We start from the raw sequence: 24,335 nt of genomic DNA on the forward strand, positions 1-24,335 counted from the left end.
GTTTTCTTTGTCATGGCTACTCAGTGCTGCCTCACAGACAGCTTGTTGTCCACCATGATCCCAAATTCCTTCTCTGCAGAGCTGCTTTCAAGCTGGTGGCCCTAACACACAGTGGTACAGATTCTTCCACAGATGCAGAAATTTGCATTTCTCTCTGTTGAACTTCAAAAGGTTCCTGTCAGCCCATGTCTCTAGCATATTGAGGTCCCTCCAGATTGCAGCACAACTCTCTGCTGCTGCATCATCCCTTCATCCCAGATTTGCTTCTTATACAAACTTGTTCTCCCATCCTCCACATCATTGATGAAAATGTCACACAGCACTGGTCCCAGAACCATTCCCTGTGGTACACCACTAGTGCCTGGCCTCCCTGGGCCTGACCCCATTCAGCCAGGTTTCATATCTAACATCTGCATCTGCATGTTTCCAGGGAAGGATTTTAGAACCAGTTTCCTACAATCTACATAGAAATTTGTATAGTTGGGGGTTTTTCTGACTGCAGTATATGCATCTTCAGAATTTCAGCCTTACTACTGAGTACAAGCAATGCATAATAACATGATTGTGCCAAGATGTATCTTTATAGAAATAATTAATTTAATTCCTAGTTTGTAGTCATGCTAATTTTTGTTTTTTCTTCATATACAGTTGTGCCAAAGTAGGTGGTAACAGGGTGTGATTTAACTTTTCATCCACACATGAGAGTAAGCTAGAGCAACCACTTTCATCCCAGAGAATTTGGATTAGGCTGCCAAACACAAGCAGAAGATTGTGAAATGTGATTTGCTAAAACAATGTCAGTAGAAAAAGATTAATTTTATGCAAAATAAAATGTCTGATGGCTCCCACTAATTAAGTCTCTACCAAAGTGTTATTGTAGCTCCGATTAACTCATCTTTCACTTTCAAATTTAAACTGAAGTAGATAATTTAGGTGAAATTTAAGAAAATAAAATTCTTTTCACCAGGTGAATCACAGTTTAATTATAAGGACAATATGTACTCAGTAATGCTGCCATACATAGCAGTAATTTTCAAGTTACCCACCAAAATGTAAAATTTAACGCTGCTATTCTATGCTTTGGTTATGGGTTGGATTTTTGGGGTTTTTTCCCTGAAGCTGAATTCATGAATGCTCTCTGAAACAACACTGTTTTAAACTCTCTGCAGCTCTGGATCACTAGTTTAATACTCTGCACTGCTTTTATAAGAATCCACATCAAAGTGGTAAGCTTCCTTCTGCTGCACCAGACAATAGAGTTGCTAAACGTTAACAATGCCCCCTGGGAAGGAAAGGAAAACACATTCCTAAACTCTTGTAAGTCAAACCAAAATTGTAACAGTCTCTGTATTTGAAGGTGGAATAACATCAAGAAAAACTATTGGAAAGGGACTTGTCAGATACAAACACAAAATTCAAGTTATCAGGATAAGAAAAAGTTTTATCTCTATTTGTTACAATTTCAAAGTAAATAGCCCCCCAGGGTTAAGAAAAGCAGTAACTTTTAAATGGGAGAAGACCTGTATCTGGCAAGAGAGTGTATTTCTTTTTTTACATTATATTCTGTAGCCAATTTGTATACACAGTGTTACAAACACATCGATTTGTCCAATTGTATATATCAAAGCAGCCAAATAGTCCTCCACATAGGTTTGTAAAATGATAGCACATTGTAGAGTTATAGTATTTCTTAAATGTAGCAAAAGAGACTTTCCAGTATTTTTTTTTTTTCTGCTATACATTTTACTGAATGAACAGCTCTTAAATTTGGAAGAAAACCTTACAAAAGACAAAGCTGCAAGAGAAGCCACAGATTCCCATAACCCTTTGTCCATCTTTAAGCTTTCAACCCTCTATTTCTTTTTTTTTCTCAGATGAAGTGAAATGTATTAAACCCAGTTCAGTTTCTGCCTTTTAAAATACCAAAGGTGAAAAACAGGGAAGCTGTGGATAATGTGGTAAGCAAAAAAAAAAAAAGCTCTGTGAGAAGGGAATCTTTGTTCTGTATCAGCCATTGCCAGAATAGAAAAGAAGGTGTTCAAAAGAGAAATGAGAGACTACATTTTCCTTTCAAATATAAGGGACAATAAGGTCTACAAAGGTATATGTGTGATATGTACATCTGCAGTGAAAAAGGTATTGTAACAGAGGCAGGGAATAGGGATGACGGTGGTTATGGTGATAGAACAAAGGCAGAATATCGCTCAAAGATACACACATCAGTGTCAGTTGATTAGACAGTATCAAGAAAACACTTAGAAATGACATCTGAGGATAAAATATTATAGATACTTTGCTAACAAGTTAGCATTAATTAAGGCACTGGCTAAATTTTTGTTAAAATCAACTCTTCTGTGTTTGGCCACTACACTCATATTCATTTCCTGTCTCAAGGAAGGTCCCTTATTAGAGAAGACTCCCCATATGAATCTTTGCTTTGCAGCATTTGCTGCAGCCCCCTCCCCCATCAGCCTGACCTTTCCTATTGTTGGTTGCTCACATTCACTGCTTTTAGATATTGTCCTGTTCTCCATCCTGCTCTTCACTGAACAATGGGTTCAATTACCACCAGAAGACCCCATCTAAAGGCACTTATTAAACTCTTCAATATTTCAGCTAAGATGGGTTCTGGTTTTTTGGCTGTATGTGGATTTGCATAGATTTCCTATTACCTCTTGAAATAATTTTGTATTCCCTTATTGACTAAGCAGACAAAAAAATCAAGTCCTTTTTTTTTCATGTACTTGCCTGTATTTCTTTTCCTTAGTAAAATGACCAAATCCTGTTCATATTAAATACCTGGCCTGCTATAATTGAAATAGTGTCTTTCTTAGTATTTAAATAGAGCTATAATTCTCTACTGGCAGAGAAATAGAATAATTCTAGGTCTTTAGCTGTGCTTAAACTTCCTTCCTCACCAATTTTTATAAGTAATTAATAGTAATTAATATGAAACTATCTCAGTATTGAAAATGGGGGGTATGATTGTATACCTAGGCTAGCAATTAAATAAAAGAGAAATGTTTTCCCTTGTCTTTGCAGACTTTTTTGAGCCAAAAATACACAACCCCAGCAATTTAATCACTTTATTACTGCTTCTAATTTTTTTTGTAGGTCACAAGTTACTGCATGGAACCTCACTACCTGCTTCTGAGAATTATATAATGATATGTGCATATTCTGGTTATACTTTCTGTACTCAAGTAGTTATTGAATTTGAACAACTTCTGCTGGAATTCAGATTAATTTTACAGTGATATATCATATTGGCTTTCTAGGATAAAACACTCAGTGTAAAAGGACCTCGGAGAATGGCTGTTATTGAGCATAAACAGGAATGGAATACATTCCTACTTCTCCCCTTTTAACTTTCCTTCTTCAAAACTGAGTATATAGCCACTTCTTTTTGAAAAGTCCTCTGGTTTGTTTTCAAACATCCAAAAGGCATAAAATCAATGCGTAGAGAGTTTGTTTGACTTCTCCCTTTGTGTGTTTAATACTTTAGTAGAATTCAGTGGATTGATAACACTTTTTTGTTTGAACATCCCTGCTGCCTCTTGGAATTTGTCAAAATTCAGTTCCTCAACACAGAGCTCAACCAATGGCTGTTTACCCTTACTGAGCTCTTCATTACTACACTTGTCAAAACACTGCACCACCTATCTATTAGAGCATTCTGTGTAAATGTGTATTCTATTCATGTGATAATTATATTTTTGTCCTTTATCAAGCTTTTATATTTTTGATAGTCTTGCCTCCATTCAGTGGCATCCTCGTAGAATGACCTTACCTTATTAGGGTTTCATCTCCATCTGCTTTACCAAGCTAGGCAAGTGCTGTCTTTTGCATTGTTCCATCAGTCTCTTGGCATTTGTTTTATCTTGATCACATTCCTCAGCAGGAATCTGACTCCCATCCTGAACACATGCTGTTCTTACACTGTTGGCAGACAGTGTACATAATTAATCTTTTTGCCATTCAATGTTGCCCACAAAAACAGCTTCAGAAAGCATTTACTCTGCTTCCTTTTACACGTGCCCAGAGCACAGAAACCACGGCCTGGATCTCTCTGTTGACCTTCTCACACTGAGGTACCTGTCACACCGCAATAGACCAAAGTTTCATCCATCAGCCTGATCACAGAGGTTACATGGCCTTCATGAGGCACCCAGAATACAGACAATGCCTAATGTGAGTTTTATCCCTCTTTCTATTTTCAAATTTTAAGCAGAGAAGCAGCTGAGTAATTTTTGGCCAACTGTACCTTCCACAGGTATCCTTCTGCTTAACTGCAGTGCAGTTTAGAGCGGACAATAAACCCTTCATCTGCTCAGCCATAGACCTATTAAGTAACATGTTTTTCTGCTCTTCCCCAGTGTTTCTACCTAATTAGATTCTGGAGCTAAGGATGCAACATGGCTTTCTCTAAATAGAGTGTGATCTTCACACGGGATATTAAAGCAACACAGCTCTGCTGACACCACTTATGTCAGCTGAGAATCTGGCCTCTGATTCTTTATTGAGACATGTGTGTAATCACTGCCATTAATATCTTGCCAGAAGGCATTAAACCTTCTTTTACAGTTTATTGTTTTTGCAATTTTTTTCAATTGTCTTTGCTGCTGATTGGAAGAGGATGTTTGCATTACTGATTTCAATAAGGCTTAAAGGAATAAGGATGTAACAAAACAGGCTCACATGCGAACATGCTTCTGAATTTATAGTAGATTTGTTGGTTCATCTCAACTACATTTGGGAGGGTGAATTGGTCTGTAATTTGGGGTAATTCTGTGAGCCATTTTCTGCCATGCATAATTTTACCATCAGATAGTATTGTTCTATATAAAGGTAGAAAGCATCACACTCTTCTCCATTCATTTAACAGGCACAAGTGAGCAAATGGAGAAAAAATCCAAGTGAAGCAATTTTTTTTAACAGGTTATCACTCAATAAACAAGCTAACAGATTAATATTTTCTAAGCACAAGTATTGTAGAGCAACAGAAATATGCTGCTGAATAGAAAATAGTTGGTTTATGAAGAGAGTTGTATTTTGTGTTGTTCTACAGCCCCCAGCTTTAATTCTCTTTTCTTTCCTGCCTCTAATCTGACTTTCCCTCTGTGAAGGGTGGATAAGCCCCATGTTGCTTCCTTTTTTTTTTCTCTACTTTTTATTTTCTTCCAATGAAACTGAGTATGTAGCTTGATTTATCTTTATTACATGATCAGTTTTCAAGTGTAAGCACTTTTTTAATGCCTACCTTGTATCCGTACAGTGGCATTTTCAGTCTCAAACATACGAGATTGCACTTGCACTGCTATGGTTATAGTGTGAAGTAGGAAACTGATGATGACAACTCCTAAGAGCAAGATAGGAAAACCTGAAGGTTTTCACAGAATCTGTTGTCCTCAGAAGAGCTGAAATATCTGAAATTTACTCAGTTGGTATGAAAACAAGGTCCCGAGCATGCATATTTTCCTCCCCACATCCTACAGCACCCATGTTTAGAAAATATGGTACACATTTGTAATGAAGAGATGCATAAAAAGGCCAACAGTTTCAATCAGTTTGAGCTCTGGATCTCCCAAATTCCATCCACGACATGCAGATAGCTAATCAGTATCAGCAAACCAAATTTCACCACTGTGGACTATACCCAGTAATATCCAGCACAAACCACTGGTCACTGGGCACCTGGTTAAAGTACTAGGGAAAGCAATGTGTTACCTAGTCCACTTTCTTGAGGAATGCTGTGAATTCCTCTCAAAGCCAGGGAGGACTTTCACTTGTATTTAATTAATTTCTCGGTTTGGTGAAATGGGGCAAAAGTTCAATAATTCATCTGTAATTCAGCTGTTTGCAATATAAAATTGTGGAGAACTTTTCTAAAAATCATATACACAAATATATACAACACAGCAAATGACACCTGCCTAATTCATCCTCTGTGTTCTCTGCTAGGAACACCGTGCCTCTCTCCTTTGATTTAGTGGAAATTAGCTTCAGTGACGTACAGTGAAGTGGAGACACCAGGTTCTTTCTTAAATTGGGGAAAATATGAGCCCCGTTACCTTTACATTTTATGGGCTGCTTGCTCTTTAGTGTTTGGCAAGACAAATAGAGTTACATACTGTGAGTGACTCAGAACAGAACTTCACTATCAATCACCTGCCTGACTCTGCACAAATTCTGTAGGGCATTCAGGACATTTTGCTGCCTATGAATATTTCAGACAAGATGAATCCCTAACAGCTTCCTGATGGATTAATACTGGAAAGCAGGATTTTTTCTTGTTTTATAGCAGTTTTTCAAAATACTATTGCCACTAAAGCTCTGCAGCAGCATGTGTCTTTAAATGAAGAAACTAACCCAGGGGAGTATCACTGACTCCCTTTATCACAAGTCATTTGAAGAAATTATATTTAATATTTGAATATTGTATGAACTGCAGCAGCAGAAAATGGACAGTTATGGAGTTTGTTTTAGATTCTAAGCGTTTAATATGGCACTAATGAAAGTGAACTACAGCGGATGCTTTAATAAAGCCACCTCCTAGTCAGAGTCAGTCTCAGTCATCCAAAGGTGCAGGCTATGGGCCTGGATCTGCTGTAAACCTCCAAAGGTTCCCTGGTGCTATGGGAGAAGGATTACAAGAGAAAACAAGAGAAAACAAGAGAAGACTTCTTGACTATCTTTTCGTAATGACGAGCCATCTTTCACTGCCAGAAGCTCTGGATAGTGACTATTGTATATAGAGAGATGATTCTGTTAACTCCAACACACATGCTCATCATTCCAAACAGTATATCATGGAGAATTGCGCTCTGAACACATTTAGCTGCCCAAAAACCTCCAGTCACTACTGCAACAAGGCCACCAAAATATTTAAGATACCTCTACCAGTAGTGATCTTATGATAGGAAATTACCTTTTTTTTAATTGACATCTTATTATTTGAGCACTAAGATGACATCTTTGTTTTAAATACGTGTTTATTCTTTTCCTCCATGCATTCTTAAAGGACTTTTGCAAAAACAATGGAATATATTTATTCTGATTTGTGATTCTTTTCTCACATTAGGGAAGTCATAACTACCTATTAAGTGCACAATTTTTATCGAAGTAAAATTTCATTTGCATTTGATTAATTAATTATATGTCCATCTAAGTACATAGAAGGCATCTATTAGTTGTCTATTTTTCTAATCAATCTACAAAAAAATACAGTTATCATAAACCACACATATGAAATCATAATACAGTCAACAGAGGATTTGACCTAATGTCCACTGTGAACTAACCTTCTTGATTTTAGCTCATCTCCAGCCTTAATACGTGCTTCCACCTCCTGTTAAACAGCTGCTACATGCCAGTCCAAGGACAGCTGCATTTCAATTAGTGTGAAAAAATTATTTTATCTCCCATGACTACTTCTCCAGGTTGTTGTGAGTATTAATTAAATTTTGCAGAAGACTTTGAGGTATTTTGATGCCTGCAAAGTGTCATTTATTACAACCTCATGGTATAAGCAGGTATCTTCAGGCTTACACAAGTCCCAGATAAGGCCATACGTGCCTAAGCATTCTTGAACTTTGCAGTATTCACAAAAAGACATGAAATTCAGAGGTCAGGCTTACTTTCAGTCAGAATCTGAGCCTTTTCAGAACAGAAAGACGATACGCCAACTTTCCTCATTTCAGACTTTGTCAAATGACAGAATATTTTTCTTTATTAGCACAAATACTAAACATGATCTGACTAATATCACTGTACTACATCTGTTGTTGTAACAGATGTGAGTTTGCCAAGCTATTCTCTCATTTTGTTGTAGCAAGACTTAAAAGCCTAGCTCATTAACAAGAATGGGGTAAATGATCACACTTCATCATTTTCAGAGGGACTTATGGAATATGAAATAAGTTTCATGGCAGTAAAGCATCGCAGTACTGCGGGATTGTTTGAAATTGCATAGAAAAATGGACAGATACCTGCAAAGCATTTTCTTGAATTTTTGTAAATATACATATTTATATATGTCTGCATGTATATACAGATGCAAATTCATGTTTACATTTTAATACAGAAAGAGAAGGGTATTGTTTAACTTTTATTATTTATACTCATGGCCCTGTATATGTCCTTACCGGACACATACTCATCCTGTGACAAATCAAGTTGGTATAACTGTTGTTTTCATCTGCCGAGGATCTGGCCCTGCATGTCTGCATATATCTATGTCTATATATAAATACAGTTGATATAGATATAGATGCATCTACAGCTACATCTATGGAAATACATAAGGAAATCTGGAGTGAGAGCAGCTCTCCATTATGAAGTATTCTATATCCTTTTTGTATCTTCAACCTCCTTGGATGCAACATGAAAATGCCAAGAAAGCAAAGAATATTTGGGGGGAAAAAAATTAAAAAAGGAGTTTTTCTTTGAAACAACTTAACATTAATCTTTAGTTGGGTTTATTTCTTTATTTATTGAACATGGTTTAAATCAGGGTTTGTCCTGCAATGGCTGGATTCTTCATAAAACTTCAGGCTATCTTCCTAATAAATGTTCCAGAACTGGTGCCCTCATGATGTATACCAGAGATGCCATGAGCTGCTGGAAGTTGTACAATGCTTCTGGACACAAAACCAGGCTTGTTATCCTTTCAGGAAAAGTTCAGGTTTTTTAGATTTAAAGTGATAAAAGGTGTCAATTAAAGTTCTGGGCATCCTAACATATTTCTTGCAAAATTCTTGCAAAAATACAGTGAAATACTGTGAAAATATACAAAATATACAAAAATATAGTGAAATACTAACTTTCCCTTGGCACATGGTTAAAATGCCGAAACTCAGCCCAAATGGGTCACTGCTTTCAAGCTCACAGCCAAATGAGAAAAAATAGGATTGTGCAGTGCTTTGAAGGCTTTCCTTTTAGAAAACTAAAAAATAATGCTTTAAGTTCTGCTGTAAAAAATGGAGGGTTAATTTTCAAAATCACTGTTTCGTGTTTAAGAAGTGCTGAATGTGCATCTTCTGCTTCTTTATGTAAAAATCTAATGATGGCTTCATCAATTTTACATTATTTTTACATAATACTTTGTCTTTCTTCCATGCACAGCTCAGTCACACAGGAAAGGGGAATGAGGCTAACAGACACAGCTACAGTATCTTAGTGCATCCCAATTTCCATGAGCACGATTTTGCAACCTAATTTAAAATAATTTTCTCCGTAGTCTTATGTGTTCCAAAGCATAAATGCCTCTCATGACTTGCTCCTGGCTCCTCAGGGAGCAGCCAGCCCTTGCTGTGCCCTGGCAAAAGGGTATTGATAGCTGTGAAACTGGGATGGATGCCACTGGCAAAAAATCATGCTGAGCTTTAAAGGTCATCAGGGAAGAATTGCATTCAGATCCTCTTATTTGATAATCAAGGAAAATTACTTGTATTTGAGTAATTAAGGTACTTTTCAGTTAAAACTGTTACCTTTGTTCAACTCAGATTCCCATGGAACTCAATGAAAATATGGAGATTTTCAAGAAATATGGCCAAAGAAAGAAAGGGGAAAAAACTGTTATTAATAACAAATTATAATCAACACTTCAATGTGAAGATAAGAAAATTAGTAAACACCTTCGGACTACTAGAAAATAGTAAATATTTTAGACAAGTATGCATCAATTTTCAAGATGCAGACTATAATCTACCAGGTGTAAATGTGAAATGACCCACTATTTCCTCAAAATAGTAGCTATTCTTGTCTTGCTACAACAAAATGAGAGAATAGCTTGGCAAACTAAATTGCAACATACTTCATGCCCCATAATATATTTTCTAATATTTTACAAAGTAAATGTTCAAATACATATTAGTTGTAGTGTTGAAGGTGTGAAATTACTCCTCTATTCGCACATGGTTTTGATTGTTGGGGATTTAGAATATCCTGAAGCTTAGCTGGGAAAAAATTGCTACAGTTGAATATATTACTGTTCAAGTAATTATTCAACTGAAGTTGAAGTAATCCATACAGAACAAGAATAAAGTAAAATACATTTTTACAAAAATTACCATGTGAAAATAAACAATGATTTTTAAAACATTGTTTTGGGGATTCGATGGATTTTAAAGAAACCTTTGTTTCAGACACTAAACATGGTAGTGTGTTTCAGTTCTCATAGCCTCTGAGCCTCCTTCGCATTGCAAATTCCCTATAATAACAAGATTATTTTGTTTACAAAACCACAGTATTGCAAAACATTTGCATCACTAATGTAATTAAGTACTTGTGCACATGCTAATGTGTTCTACCTAATCTTAGTTTTGCAAATTTTCAATTCTGTGTAAGGGATAGAATTATAATTTTTTCCTTTCAGTAAATGCTTCGGGGTTTAATGACAAAAATTAACAGGATAGCATTAGTATATTCCAAGAGACAAAGAAAACTATGCTGCAGGAAATTATCCTGCCACAAACAAACAAAAAATTTTCCCATGTAAATTTTGTGACTAATGTTAAGCATGCATTGAGCTTTTAAGCAATTAAAATGTTGTGTTATGTTCAACCGTCATTTCATGCCCCGAACCCAGATAAAGAGAATAACTGCTGATCCAATAGTCCTAATCCAAAACTGACTGATGTCACTGGAAGCATTGTACTTATCTGGTGTCCTAGGAAAATGTAAGGAGCTCTCCAAATGCATAGGCTAAAATGTAATTCCGTTTGAAATGTTTTTCTTGAGACTAGGTGCTTTCTGTTAAAGCAAATTACTTTTAGTCATCTGTGCTACACCCTAAGGTGGAATACCTACTCATTGTTATATTAAAAGCTCATAAGTCCTAAATAGATCTTTCATTAATTACCACCTAAGAAAACAATTGGCCTGAGCCAGAGAAAATGCAGATTAATTATCACTGTTCAGTCACTCGTAGGACTGGATCCTCAATCTCAGTGTGGCTATATAATACACTTCTAATGAGGCTTAATTAGAAAACACCCTCTCATAGTCTAAATAATTTCTTTTATCACATTTATTACAAAATAAACTTTGTTTCTTTTATTTTCAGACTAAGTTCTTTCCATATTTTTACCTATGAAAATCCTAAACCTCCCATTTATTTCTGCACATTTATCTACATGTAACACTTAAAATAGCTGTCATTTACCACACACAGTCATTAAGAAGAAATTGATTACTTGTCCATATCTTCTTTGTCTTGTAACCAAGAATTTCTAGAGTAGGGACAGCAGTCATATAACTAAAACATGATAAACATATTAGCAGAAATTAGCAGAAGGGAGAAGTCTCAATTCTTTCATTATTGCCAAGATTTAATCCATGCAAGGAGTGGAGAAATAGGATTTAAAGAACAATAAACAAAACTTCAGGCCACCTCTAGTATTTCTTGTTCAACCCCCTGATCAGAATTAAGTCCCGGCTAGGCTCCTTCCCCAGTGCTTAGCACACCTGGGCTGGAGATCGAATGACTTGATTCACATCTCTAGGATATGCTAACAGAACCCGTGTAGCCAGAAGGTAACTTGGAAATCCTATTTTCTCATGGACTTACAGTCTTTTATTCATGCATTTACAGTGACAATTATTGCCACATTCACTTTTTCTGAAGAATTTTAGTGCCAGGTCCTGGCAAGGGAGCTCCTAATGATTTAATGTTTCTGAAGATGAAAGGGTTATCTGATAGTTAAATTTAGAGACTAAATATTAAAAAGCAATATTCATAAGAATTTTTGAATACTCTCAATGTCCTGAACATAACATTGACCTTTCATTAGTTGCTAGAAGTGAACACTTTGTGAACAGGTTTTTTTCCTGGTGTGTTTTCTTGCTCTTGGTACAAAGCCTCAAATCCACATTCAGATGTCATTCATGAACCAGAATAGTCTCCTAATTACTGAATACTCATTAATTGAATCTATTTTCCTTCTTGTGGTTAAAATGGTACCTGATTCAGGTGCAAAACCACTATCACTTTAGTTGTACAATTGGCTAAATTTCTAGAATGAATATTAGCAGTGTACATTACTGGACCATGTTCCATTTATTAGTAATTACTTTAATCTCCAGCAATAGATCATAATATCACTACTGACTGTTAGAAAAGGTGACTACTCAGTTGCTTAATAAGTGGCTAACAGCTGAAAGGGGGATAAATCCTGCCGCACACTGGAGTGGCTTTACTTGCAAACACTTGGCTTTATGATCTCAGCATTGTTGTCTTAACATCTTTTTTATTTTTTTTTTCTTCCTGTAGAGTTTTACAATGAAGACTCTTATTGAATATTTAGAGCTTGTCATATCCACTTAGAGCATACTTCAGGCCACAGCTATATTCCTTATGTTCTAGAAGTGGAAGATAATTACTTAAGGTTCAGTAAAGGCAAAGCATTATAAAACTGTCACTTTTAAGAAGTCCATATGAAAGGAAAAAAATTCAATATAATTTATATATTAGTTAAAACTGCTGTCATAAAATATGTATCTATTCTCATGATCTTAGTTTAAATAAAAAAATAAATTATATAATAAAATTATTTATTACCAAAGTAGAAAAATAACCCTCAAATAAGACCCAAAAATACACTACTACATCAACATCAGCATTTCACTGTTCCACTTCCCTATGCAGTGATGTTAATAAAGAGTAGATTTGTGTTCATAAAATGAAGTTCAGTATTTCTTTAGTTTCTCTATTGAATGCAGTTAACAATCAGTGCCAAATTAAGATAAGCTTCCAGCCTGGCTTTTTCCTTTGATTGCTGGAAACCAAGTCCCACTGTTATCTTTTACTGCGTCTCACTATTCAGCACAGTAGCAATTTTCCTATTTGTATCTTCACAAAAGCCATATCAAAAAAATGTCATGAAAATTTGTAATGTTTCCAAAATGAAACTCCAGTGCCCAGTTCATATTTGCTCTCCTCCCTCCTGTTGTTTTTGCTTACACTCTTCCCCATCACCCATGACTTTGGCAACTTGGTGAATGGGATCTCAGAAGCCCTTCAGGCTTCTGCCACAGCCCTTGGAAAGGTTTTCATGCCCCTGCAGAAAGGAAAAGATCTGTAAATACAGCAGACAAAAACAGCAGGATCTTGGAGGAAGGAGAGAGAAACCCAGAGAAAATGAAAGGCCACCTAGGAAGGCACTTGCACAGACACAGAGCGGGAGAAGTGTGCGCACACCGAGCGTGGCTGGTGTGGGCTGACCCTGCACCGAGCCTGGGCGTCTACATGAACAGCAACACGATGGGCACTGAAAAGGACAAATCCCCCTAATTAATGCTCTTTGCTTTAAATTTTTTGAGAACAGAAAAATATTAAATAAATGTAGAGCACTTGCTTTATGCCTCAGCTGCTATGTATGGTTTTCATTATTCACTGCAGATTGAAATTCCTGTGTCAGCCTCTTCAGGATTGTCTCTGCCTTTTAGAGAAAGAAAAAGCGACACTAGCTGTAAAAAAACTTTGGTTATTCAGAAATCCGTGTAGAAGTTGATTTATTTTTAATAGAACTGCTGTACTTTAGGTTTAAATCATATTAATGTAAAAGCATGTTTCCTAGCCCATTAAAGCTTAAATTGTGCAGATTAATATACTACATCTACTGCTGCTCTATTTTGGAAAGCAACCAAATTGAAAATGCAGTTCAGTCTGAAGCAAACATATTTTTATTATTATCTTTGATATAACTGGTCTTACTACAAACCATATATATTGCCAATGTAATTTGAGGCAATTGAAACAAATGAGAGTATAGTTATGCCAGATAAAATATAAGACCATTTCATTTCCTCTGTGAAATGTCAAAGTTTATGATTCTGATGTCTTAGAAAAGAATAGAGTTGAGATAACCACAACCCACACACCAGTTTCATTTGTGGATTGCAGACACTTCTTGATCTGTACCAACAGATTACAGTAGTATGTTTTTAGAGAGCTCATCATTTATATAAGAAGACAAGAGTTGAAATGAAAATGTGTAGATGAAAACAGCCTTCATAAAGTGAAAGAAGCCCAAGATAGCTGTAAGGTGACATAACATCTATCAGTGAAATGGAACAGCTGTCTCAGGCAAGACAGATAAAAGTAAATGACTTCAAAGCAGAGGAGGAAAGTCAGGAACAACCCTGGATTCCTCAATCCAAAGAGATATCCATAATGGAGAAGAAGGTTTGAGTATTAAACATAGGATTTTAAAACTACTCCACATCTGGCAGCGGCAGGACAAGTATTGGAGCAGATTGTACATTATTGTGGATTCAGTATGGTAATTTTTGTCATTCTTTGTGGGTTTGGTATGCATATGAAAAATCAGATTTATTAGAGAGAACTTTGAAATTTTTAAACCATCACTCAATCACATTTCAAAAGTCTCTGAAACTGTTTTCACCTAAAAAAACCCTCTGCTGGAGGCAGAACAATATGAAAAAATATTCATTATCTGTCTTAAACAACGTAAGTCATTATGAAAATTTGAAAATTACTGCTGAAATTTGAAATGTTTTAATACTACAGAGTTGTAAATATTGGTATTCCAATTAAATGAAAATTAGTGCCTGTTTCCTTAGAGTTCCCCTTGAAATTAAGCAAGTGAACAAGAACTAATGCAGTCTATTCTAGAAGGAAATACAATTTTTACTATCCTGTAGCTGATCAAGCAAAATATTCCTATTTCAAAGATAATGTCATTAGAGTTGATTGGAATGATGAGTTTTGATTGAGCAAAAAATTGCCTAACACCAAAGTTAATTATCTGTTCCAAAGGAATAAAGGAAAGAGGTTTAAAATTGTTATAGGGTGTTGGGTACTATTTTTAGATGAACTGAAAACTGCACTTACAACCATGTTTTACATTTCTCATTATGTGAAGTCGTGATTCCCTGAATTTGCATGTGAACTTACGTTTCTGACAAAGTTCTGAACACCCACTGATGAAAAGGTCCATCATAGAATGTATAAATAAAATGAAGGTGCTTCAACTCTGCATAACGGTGAGAGAAATACAATTAGAACTGCTGTGTAAAGCCCCAGGAGGAGTCTGATTGTGAGGTAATAACACAAGTATTTTTCCTGTAAACAGGCTACCAGATCATGGAAACAGTAGTTAAAGGTGAAAGATTTTGTTTACTCTCTTCTGTTCTTGCATTTGTGCTGGAGGTGCATTTTGCCAATTAAATTTGCTCACCAGCTATTCATCAATGCAAATGTGATTTGCAATGTTCATGTGGTGTGATATACTCATAAAAAGGAAATTTACTAAAACAACTCCAAGAAAAAGTACTTTAAAAGCAAGCTGCTTCAATAGCACAGCCCATTTTGCTAAACACTGTCTTGCATATGAAGAAATTATTATTTAAGACGACTGACATAGCAGTAGAAAATGGTGTCTACAAACCAAAGGCCCAAGCCAAAGGTGCTTATGTACTAGCACATGCTAGTCCTGTGACATTGCCAGTGAGGTTCAAGGGGCTTCATCTGCGAGACTGGCACCAGACAATCCCTGGGTGTTTTTCCAATCTCCACCCTTGACTGACTTGATTGGACGTTCACTTATCTGAGGAAGATGGTGATGATGATGATCATTAAAACAACTGTTCAAAAGAAGGCATCAAGAGAGCTCACTGTGAAAGGTTTACTTCAGGCAGTATGTTTGATAGACCAAGCAGCTGCTCTGCCTCCATGCTGCCAGAGTCCAAAAAATCTTGTTGGCAATCCTGCTGACGCTCCTCCAACCTCAGCATCTTCTGTGAGGAATACTGTCCCCATCAGATAAAAGACTGTATATTTGCCATCATGTTGTCTGCTAATGTCTTTGATATCCTGAAGGACAATTCATTGTTTTAATGCATGATGTAGTGCAATTCATCATGCAGCAAGAACAATGCTAATCCCTTTTCCTGTTTGCATCAGCCATCACTCTCCAGCCTCTATTGTATCTGAATCAATCTGAGCTCATTTATATTAATCATGAGGTTTTTTATAGAAAAAAGCCAGTTTCAAATTGTATGCATAGGTACCATACAGATGAGAGAGTATTAGAGAAGAAAAAAAGAGGAAATTAAAAGTGTGGTTTATTTTTTATAAAATAAAAAAAATTATAATATGTTTTATTGTTATAAAACAAATAAAAAGGTTAAGCAAAGAACATATAAACAGATATTTACATAAAAATAATATTCAGGAAATAGAACATGAAAATGCAGATAAGCTCATTTAAAGGAGAGTGAAGAAGAACACTTAAACTGCCAGAACACTTAAAATTCCCTTACAGTTTGCACTCCTGAAGAGCTGCAACACTACCACGATGCAGACACCTTCTCAAAGGTATAGTGTCTCAGGTACGGTTCTGTACCAGGTTGAATGCTTTTCACTGAGATTTACCAATCTCCTCTCCTAAATATGCAAGCTGACATTTATTTATTGTCATTTCCATTATTAAGGCTTTCTTAGGTTGTGCATCAGTGCTAGGATGAATGCAGCATGCTATTACTTGTAAAAAAGATTGGCTTTGACTCCAGTTTATAGTTAAGCCTAAATAGAATGACTTTTGCATTTATTTGTTACAAAATGCATGTATTTGTTATAAAATTGTGCCTAATTTTTGTAAAATAATTTTACATCCAAAATAGTAACATTGAAGCTAGATGTACCATCAGAATCAAACTATATTCTTAAGTAATTCTCCAATTCATAGCTATTATGCATTTCCATGGACATAATATGTCACAAGCAAGTGTATTTTAAAGCTGACAGTACAAAATATCCCTCCATAACATCTCATAGTAATATTTCTCAAGGAGTAGGACAAAACCCGGGTGAAAAGATGCTATGTCATTTAGAATTTGCTAAATCAGGATTTTTATTTTTCTCTTTAGCTTTAATGTTTATTAACCTGCCAACTTGAATGCAATTTCCATATTTCTACTAATGATTAAGAAATTTTCTTTTCTAGTCTTAAATCTTAGAATTTAAAAGCTCATACAAAGCAGTTTCAGACAAATAAAGGAATAATCCAAAAGTACATTTAAGCTACAACCATACTTTTCATATTATCAGTCCTGCTCCAAATGATCAGTTACCCCAGAGTATTCATGAAATTCTATGTGAGGTTAATGTCCATTAGATAATAGGTAACTAATGGGGGTACATAAGCAATCTTGATATCCAGGTAATATTTATCAGAAATTTAGTCTAATGTATAGCAGATTAACATTAAAATAACTTCAAAGAACAGAAGAAAGAAAAGGCACTATTTAAGTCATTGGCTCATGTTTTACTAACCAGATCTGGTCGTCGTGTCACTTTGAGTGTCATGAAGATACCTTGACTTTTTGGAGTGTTTTTTTACTAAATGGTCACGAGATACAGGTACTTCAAACATATTAAAATCTTAATTTTTTACCTGCTAATGCTCCAGTATATGATGCAAGTAAGATAAGGACTCAGACTGGGTAAACAACCAGAACCCATTCATACTGAAAAATTCCTGGTACTGCAAGAATTGTATTTTTGTGTAAACTACTTCATTATTTTTTCATTGTTTTTTTGCTTTTGGTGGTTGTTAATACCAAAAAGTAAATAAGAGGCTGTTTCATTACAGTGGTATCTGTGAGCCTGAAGAAATTACATTGTCAACTGCCCTCAAAATGAGAAAAATAAGAGTGATGTCACCAACATTGTGGTTACACTGGACTTCATCTTAGGTTGAAAGTTTCAAGAAAACAGTAATAAAGGCATTTAAGATGCAGCTACAGTCTCATCTACAGGTTTCCAGGCATGACTTATGGTAGGTAGCAGACAGTCAATTCATGCCCTGTACTTCTTCATAAAACCAAAAAATCATAAATGTTCAGGCAAAAAACTGCCTAGTCTGAAAGGTATCAGTATTGATAGGAATTATTGAACACACAGGCAAACCATTAGATTATCACAAGATATGAGAAAGTCTTTAAAGGATTCATCCATCTGAAACAGGGTCAGAAAAATATTGCTGAAGACGTACTTTTTGAGCTGGATATATGTTCTGCCATATGATTTATGGAATAGGAATTCCATCATCCTCTTTATTGTTCTGTTAGCTAAAAAAAAGTACTTTGAAATGGCAGTTTTCTTCTAAAATTAAGATTTATTGGAGAGATAATCAGAAAGATTAGACTTGTCAATGTCTGCTGGATATATGGCCTAAGCAACTCATTTTTCATTTTGCTAAACAATGCTTTAAGCTTATAACAAGTTTTCTAAAAAACACTCTTCTTTACATGAAGCCTTATTTCAGTAACGTTTTTTAAGAGAATAATGAGGCAACCACCAGGTTTCTAAGCCACCAGAAACAATCCAAGACACTTAAGTGTTCCTATGTTTCTTTCAGAATTATAACATGAAAACTTTGTCCTTATTCAGTTTTATTTCTAGTTATTCCTTTATTCAATAGCTTTATGCAAATATATATATATATATATATATATAAGAAGCCTTGATAAAATTACATGTTGTATTTTTCAAGTAGGATGAAATTCTACTGGTATCCCCACTGTTTGATGCATTGTATTAATTAATAAGTCTTGTCAAATTGTAGCAGCCCTGAAACACGACAGGATAGTAAATTCCTCATTGTAATTAGTGGAAGGGTATTTACATATTTATCCCATTTTTTCCTCTCATGTAGAAATATATTAGTGCTTTATATGAATTTTTTAGTTTACAACTTGCACATAGTGTTTCTGCCTGAATATCAGATAAAAGCTTAAAGGAAGGCTTGGTCTTTTAAAGAAAATCTCTTTTCTCACTTAGCAGCCATTCATCATCTAAGCCTAGGGCCTCCTGAAAGCTGCTGCAAAGAAAAGGGTGGATGTTCTGTTTTTTCACTTGCTTTCTGGCTGTCATTTTTTTATTAGCAGCACTATAGGGGACCAATTATATCAAGAATAAACAAGATATCTATTTGGGTTTTTCATTATTTGACTGCTGCAGTTCCTTTTCCTCCATTAGAGATTTTCAGCAGAAAACACCCCATGGTTTTGCTTATAAACAGGATTTGGGGAGCCTGCTTAGGGTAATAGTATTCACTGGTGCAGAATAAACACAATCATAATGTTAAAATTATTAAAATGTCTCTGGGTTTGTGTCTGCACAACTGCAAGCTTCAGTGTGAATTTCATTCTGGCTGCACCTTACACTGCCTTTAAAAGAATAATAGCGATGCTGCCTTGTTTCAAAAACTTTGCCAGAAAAGAACAGCTTTAGGCAGTGGTCCCCTGCAGAGCATTCAGGAGATGTACTTGAGTTAAATAATAGCTGTGCCCATTTGTGTAGGTCAATGCTGTCAAATTTACAACTTCTGTCAAAGGCAAGGCCAAGTTTTGTCTTTGCTGGCCCATATGACTTACGACTTACCTTGTATATCCTTATGGCTTTACAGTATTTGTCCTACTATAACAACCTTGGCAAAGAAGAAAATCACATAATGCACTCAGACAAAGAAAGGAGTTTATGCCACATTAAGCCACTGGCTAGTGATTGCACATGAACATTTGGAGAATGGACCACAAAAACGAGTTGTTTTTTCCTTTGACACTCAAAATACACACTGGATGCAGTCCCAAGGTTTGCTCTTACCAGATATATTTTTTATGGTTGTGCTTTCAGACAAAATTTTGTGTTAAAGCTCAAATATGTAATACCATACAGACAAAAACTGAAAATGAGGGCAACTACTCACACATCTATTCACACTAATTAACACTTACAAGATATGTGACAGCCTTTGAGTAAAACTCTTCATTCTTACTTTCATCTTTATTTTTCTTTTTCTATTAAGTTTTCCTGCTTTTAATGCATATAGGCTTCCTGAGTTCATTTATCTCAGAGCTGCCCTATGTTTCTCTAAGTCTGTGAAATACCTTCCTTGCCTCCATATGTGGATTTCTTCTAGAAGACCAAAAAAAACCACCAGCCTACTTATCATCTGAGTATTAAAAGACAATGACAACATTCATATTAAATGTCAATAACAATATGAGCAGTAGGATAAATTACTGTCCTCATTAAATGTAACTTCTTATCCCTCATGTGTATTTTATGTAGATTATAAATCTTCTGGGCATGAACCCTTACTCTATCCGAAAAAGAGTGCAGAGTTGTAGCTGCATATTTTGAATAAATGTAGGGCAGGGACAACAGTGAGGATGGGGATGTGGTCTGCACATCACATTTTTTGAGTATAACTTGAGAACTGATGGTTTTGTTATGGTGTGTATGTCAGACTGGATATATGCACACACAGAGTTGGATGCCAGAATCTGAGCTAAAAATGGTGCAGTGAGTGATCACCCTTGAGGTATTTTAGCATATTTAGCTGCTATTGAACTCTGCACTTGCTTGAAAATACCTGTTTCTTTCCAATGTATTTTAGACTATTAAAATAATATTTTTTCATAGAAGCTTCAATACAAAGAAGCATTTCTATATTATTTATTTTTTGTTAAGAAGACTTCACATTCATATTGCACAATCTCTACAATCTCTATACTTGAAAAACATGAAGGAATACAATGATTCTGCTTCAAATCCATTTGAAATCAAATCCAGCATTTAATTTTACCCAATATCACTGCCTAAGTTTATGAGTGGACTTAAGGAGTTAAAAACTGCCTGCTCATTTTACTACACGTTTGTTAAGTCTTCTCACTGACTACTTGAAAGGAGATTGTAGTAAGGTGGGTGTCTAATTCCAGATCTAAATTGAACTTTTCCCTGATGTTTTTCATTATTTCTGTAAAGAAGAAGGATCAAAAGCTCTGAGTGTTTTTGAGAATGACATTCTGGAGTCCTTCATCCTGAAAGACGTCACGTTGGGTATGTTTTATAATGTACTTAGAGAGAAGACCTCTGTACAAAAAATTAATCAGTAAATTCCCTGAACAATGACAACAAAAAATCTCTATTTGTAGGTTGGGCAGAAAGTAAACATTGATATTTTGGTAAAGGAATTAAAATAATCAAAAATCAATCATTTCAGTACTACTTTGACATGGAATAGAACACTTGGTAGCAATGATCCATTAGAATACAATAAAGAACATTTTGCTGATGTAGGAACTCTTTTTCTCTGACGAAACTCTTCAAAATATATTGGTCTGATGCCTCACAGATGGTATCATGAGTCAGTTAGAATCAGGGGTCTCCAGGAAAACAGCTAATAGATTATGAGCAGCCTAATGGTACACCAATTCCTGAAAGCTGAACCAGCGACCAGTGACTCCAGGTAAAGCCCCACTGGGACAGAAACTGTGAAATATCAATCTATTCTCCAGTATAACAATTTCCACACAGCAATATGTTTTTATTACTGTTCCTACCTTAAAATCCAAATCTAGTAGACTCTCCCCAGTGCTGAGAAGCAATTTTTTATTTATACAATGCTTAAGAAGTATTATCATGCTTGATTCAATTTAAACTGTGCCTAAATAAATAAAATCCATCTGGTAATCGATTGTGCTTTTTTCTTTCTAATCAACTTCTGAAATGAAATTAAGGTTTCTCATGAAAAATAAATTAGGACTTTGTTCCTGTATCTGCCCATCTCTTCTTCTCTACTAACATGTAGATCTGTTGATCCACTTATACAAGACTGGTTTAAGTTTCTACAATGATTACTACAAACTTCATGAAACCCATCAGCTGGAAGGAGGAGACCCAAACAAGCATCTCTGGCATGAGCGAGACAGGAACTCAGACAGAAGGAAACAGTTATTGACTGTGGCTGGAATCTGACAGACCAGCACACATCTAGGACCCTGACTAGCCACAGCACATTCTTCTGGTGCATGTCATGAGATGATGGAAAACTTAACTTCCCTTTTCTTGGAAGAGATAGGGGACAACATAAATATCTGTAGGGAATGAGTTATTAATAATCCTACAACCCACAAAATGCCTTGCTTTTATTGTGTTTATTCATGCACATGAAAGTTCAAAAATGTTAGGGAGCTTTTTATTTAAATGCTGTATTTGTTACATGTGTTTATTTTGCGTATATGTCACAAGTGAATATTTGTTACAAGTGTATAGCAAACAAAATATTCCTAAAACAAGTGGATTTCAATGGGGTACTTTCAGATTCACAGAAAAAATAATTTCTAACAGTGAGTAGAGAATTGTATTAGAGAAAAGGGATATTATTTTCCAAAAAATGAATTCTCCATCTCCTTACCTAACTGCAGAGCTTCTGACTGTAACCTTTCCCACGCTTCTTTCCCCCTAATTCATTACAAAACTCTTAACAGAGTCAGGTTGATCCTTTTGTTTGGCATAAAAGTCTTTTGAGATAAATACTGAATTAAATTAAAAAAGGGGAAAACTTTTGAGTGGCAGGTTTGCTTGACTATTATTAGTATTGTTACTACTATTACTACTCTTGTAGCTACTTTAAGCTTTCTAAGAGCTAAATAGATAGATAAGCAATTTCTGGGAAGAATACCCTATTAAACAGGGTTTTTTTTCAAATCATTAAATTATTTCTTATATGTAATATAAGAAATGCTTTTATATCACTATATATGGAACATCTGTCTACTCATATTGGACCAGGAAATTCATCTACATGCTTAATCTCTGATTTATTTCCTTTCTTCCTTCCAAAGTGCTGAGACTGGGGATGAAGCTACCACTGTGTCCCTAATGTGTTCCAGTATGATCATCCTCATGATGAGGCTATCTGACATAATTACTGAACTTCCAAGAAGTTTCTTGGGATTTAGAAACTGCTCTCGCTGCTTTTAACAAGATTACTGAGGCTCTGATGCATGCAAAGCTTTGAAAATTTAGGTAAAGCCACTAAACATTGATGGTTAGACTCAAATAAACTAAAACATGCACACAACAGTTAGACTCAAGTAAATTAAAATAATTTAAATAATATTACCATAGTGTATCACCAGAATTTTATGACAGTTTTTCAAAATAGAATGATGAAGAATAATTCATCAAGGAATTTTACTTTGTCTTTCCTTCAAATATTCTTTTTTGATGTCACCTGTCAGCCATGACAAATACACAGTAGTTCTGTTAACTCTATTGGTGCTGTAGAAATGGGTAAGCGTTCTTTTGTTTTATGTTGCTTATAGAGAATTGTGAGTATTTTAGAGCTCTTATAAGCCACTGCTTGAGTGTTTGGCACTGTGGTATTAGAGTGAGTGGTCAGTTCCAGAATATATATGCATGCATATATACACATACATACATCTTGAACTTTGAGAAGAAAGAAAAATAATTAAGGAAAAACGAAAATTAGTGAATTAGTTCTGAGAATACAATATTTGTCTTAATGTTACAATGCATTATAGGGATGGGAGTGGAAAATTGGTGGAGAAAGAGTACAATTTTTTTTTGATAAAAAGAACAAACTGGAGTGAAAAGCCACAGTATAAAAATCTTGAAAAATAAATGTCAGCCTTTACTAGGATAACTGAGAGGAGTGAAGGCCACAGCCACTAGGATGTCAGGAATCAGAGATTATGTGTGCAGGCAATGAGAATTTTGCGGCGAGAAGCACACATCTGACTGCAACATGGAATGAAGTAATGTTGATCCCAACAAAAAGCTAGCAAGGGAAGCATAAAAACAGGCTAAGTATCCATCTCTGCTCATCTCTGCCTGCTCTTTCCCCTAACATCTGTCTCTAATGTGGATACTTCCTGAGAAATCTGTAGCAATCAACTGGAAGTCTTCAGAAGTGGAGAACAGGAAACCTGCTGCAATTCCCCCATGGAAGAGGGGTACGTATGGCACTGAGGAAAACCCAAATACAGGAGAAGACCATGACTTCTATGCTGTTGTTTGGTCAGATGCTCCTCTCTCTGATGAAAGCATCATGAACTCCCATACCCCTACAAAAACTTGCACAGAAAGGACTGACATGTCTAGGATAACAAAGCAATCCAAGCTAGCAGAGTTTCCTGTGCCACTAAGTGACTGAAATGAGAATTTCACATGTAAAATAGTTGGAAGAGATTACAGTCAAACTAAATTTTCTTGGTTGACTCATCAGACATCTGGAAGGAGAAAAAACCCTGAACATCATATTATTACCCAAATATATCCTTTATCCTTCATTTTCTGAGCTCTCCTAGGAAGACATCTTAATAACACCAGTTTTTAAAATAGCTATAGCATGTGACACAGATAAAGTGCTAAAAGTTCATGTCTTGTGAAGGCTGCAATGATAGGCAGTTAGAGAAGACAGTTTTGGGTGAATAGCATGAATGAATTTCAACCATTTCCATGTTTCCATACTCAATAACCTGGTTCCCTAACCTGTAAA

This window comes from Poecile atricapillus, chromosome 2 (genome assembly GCF_030490865.1).
Source record: "Poecile atricapillus isolate bPoeAtr1 chromosome 2, bPoeAtr1.hap1, whole genome shotgun sequence".
Classification (NCBI taxonomy): domain Eukaryota; kingdom Metazoa; phylum Chordata; class Aves; order Passeriformes; family Paridae; genus Poecile; species Poecile atricapillus.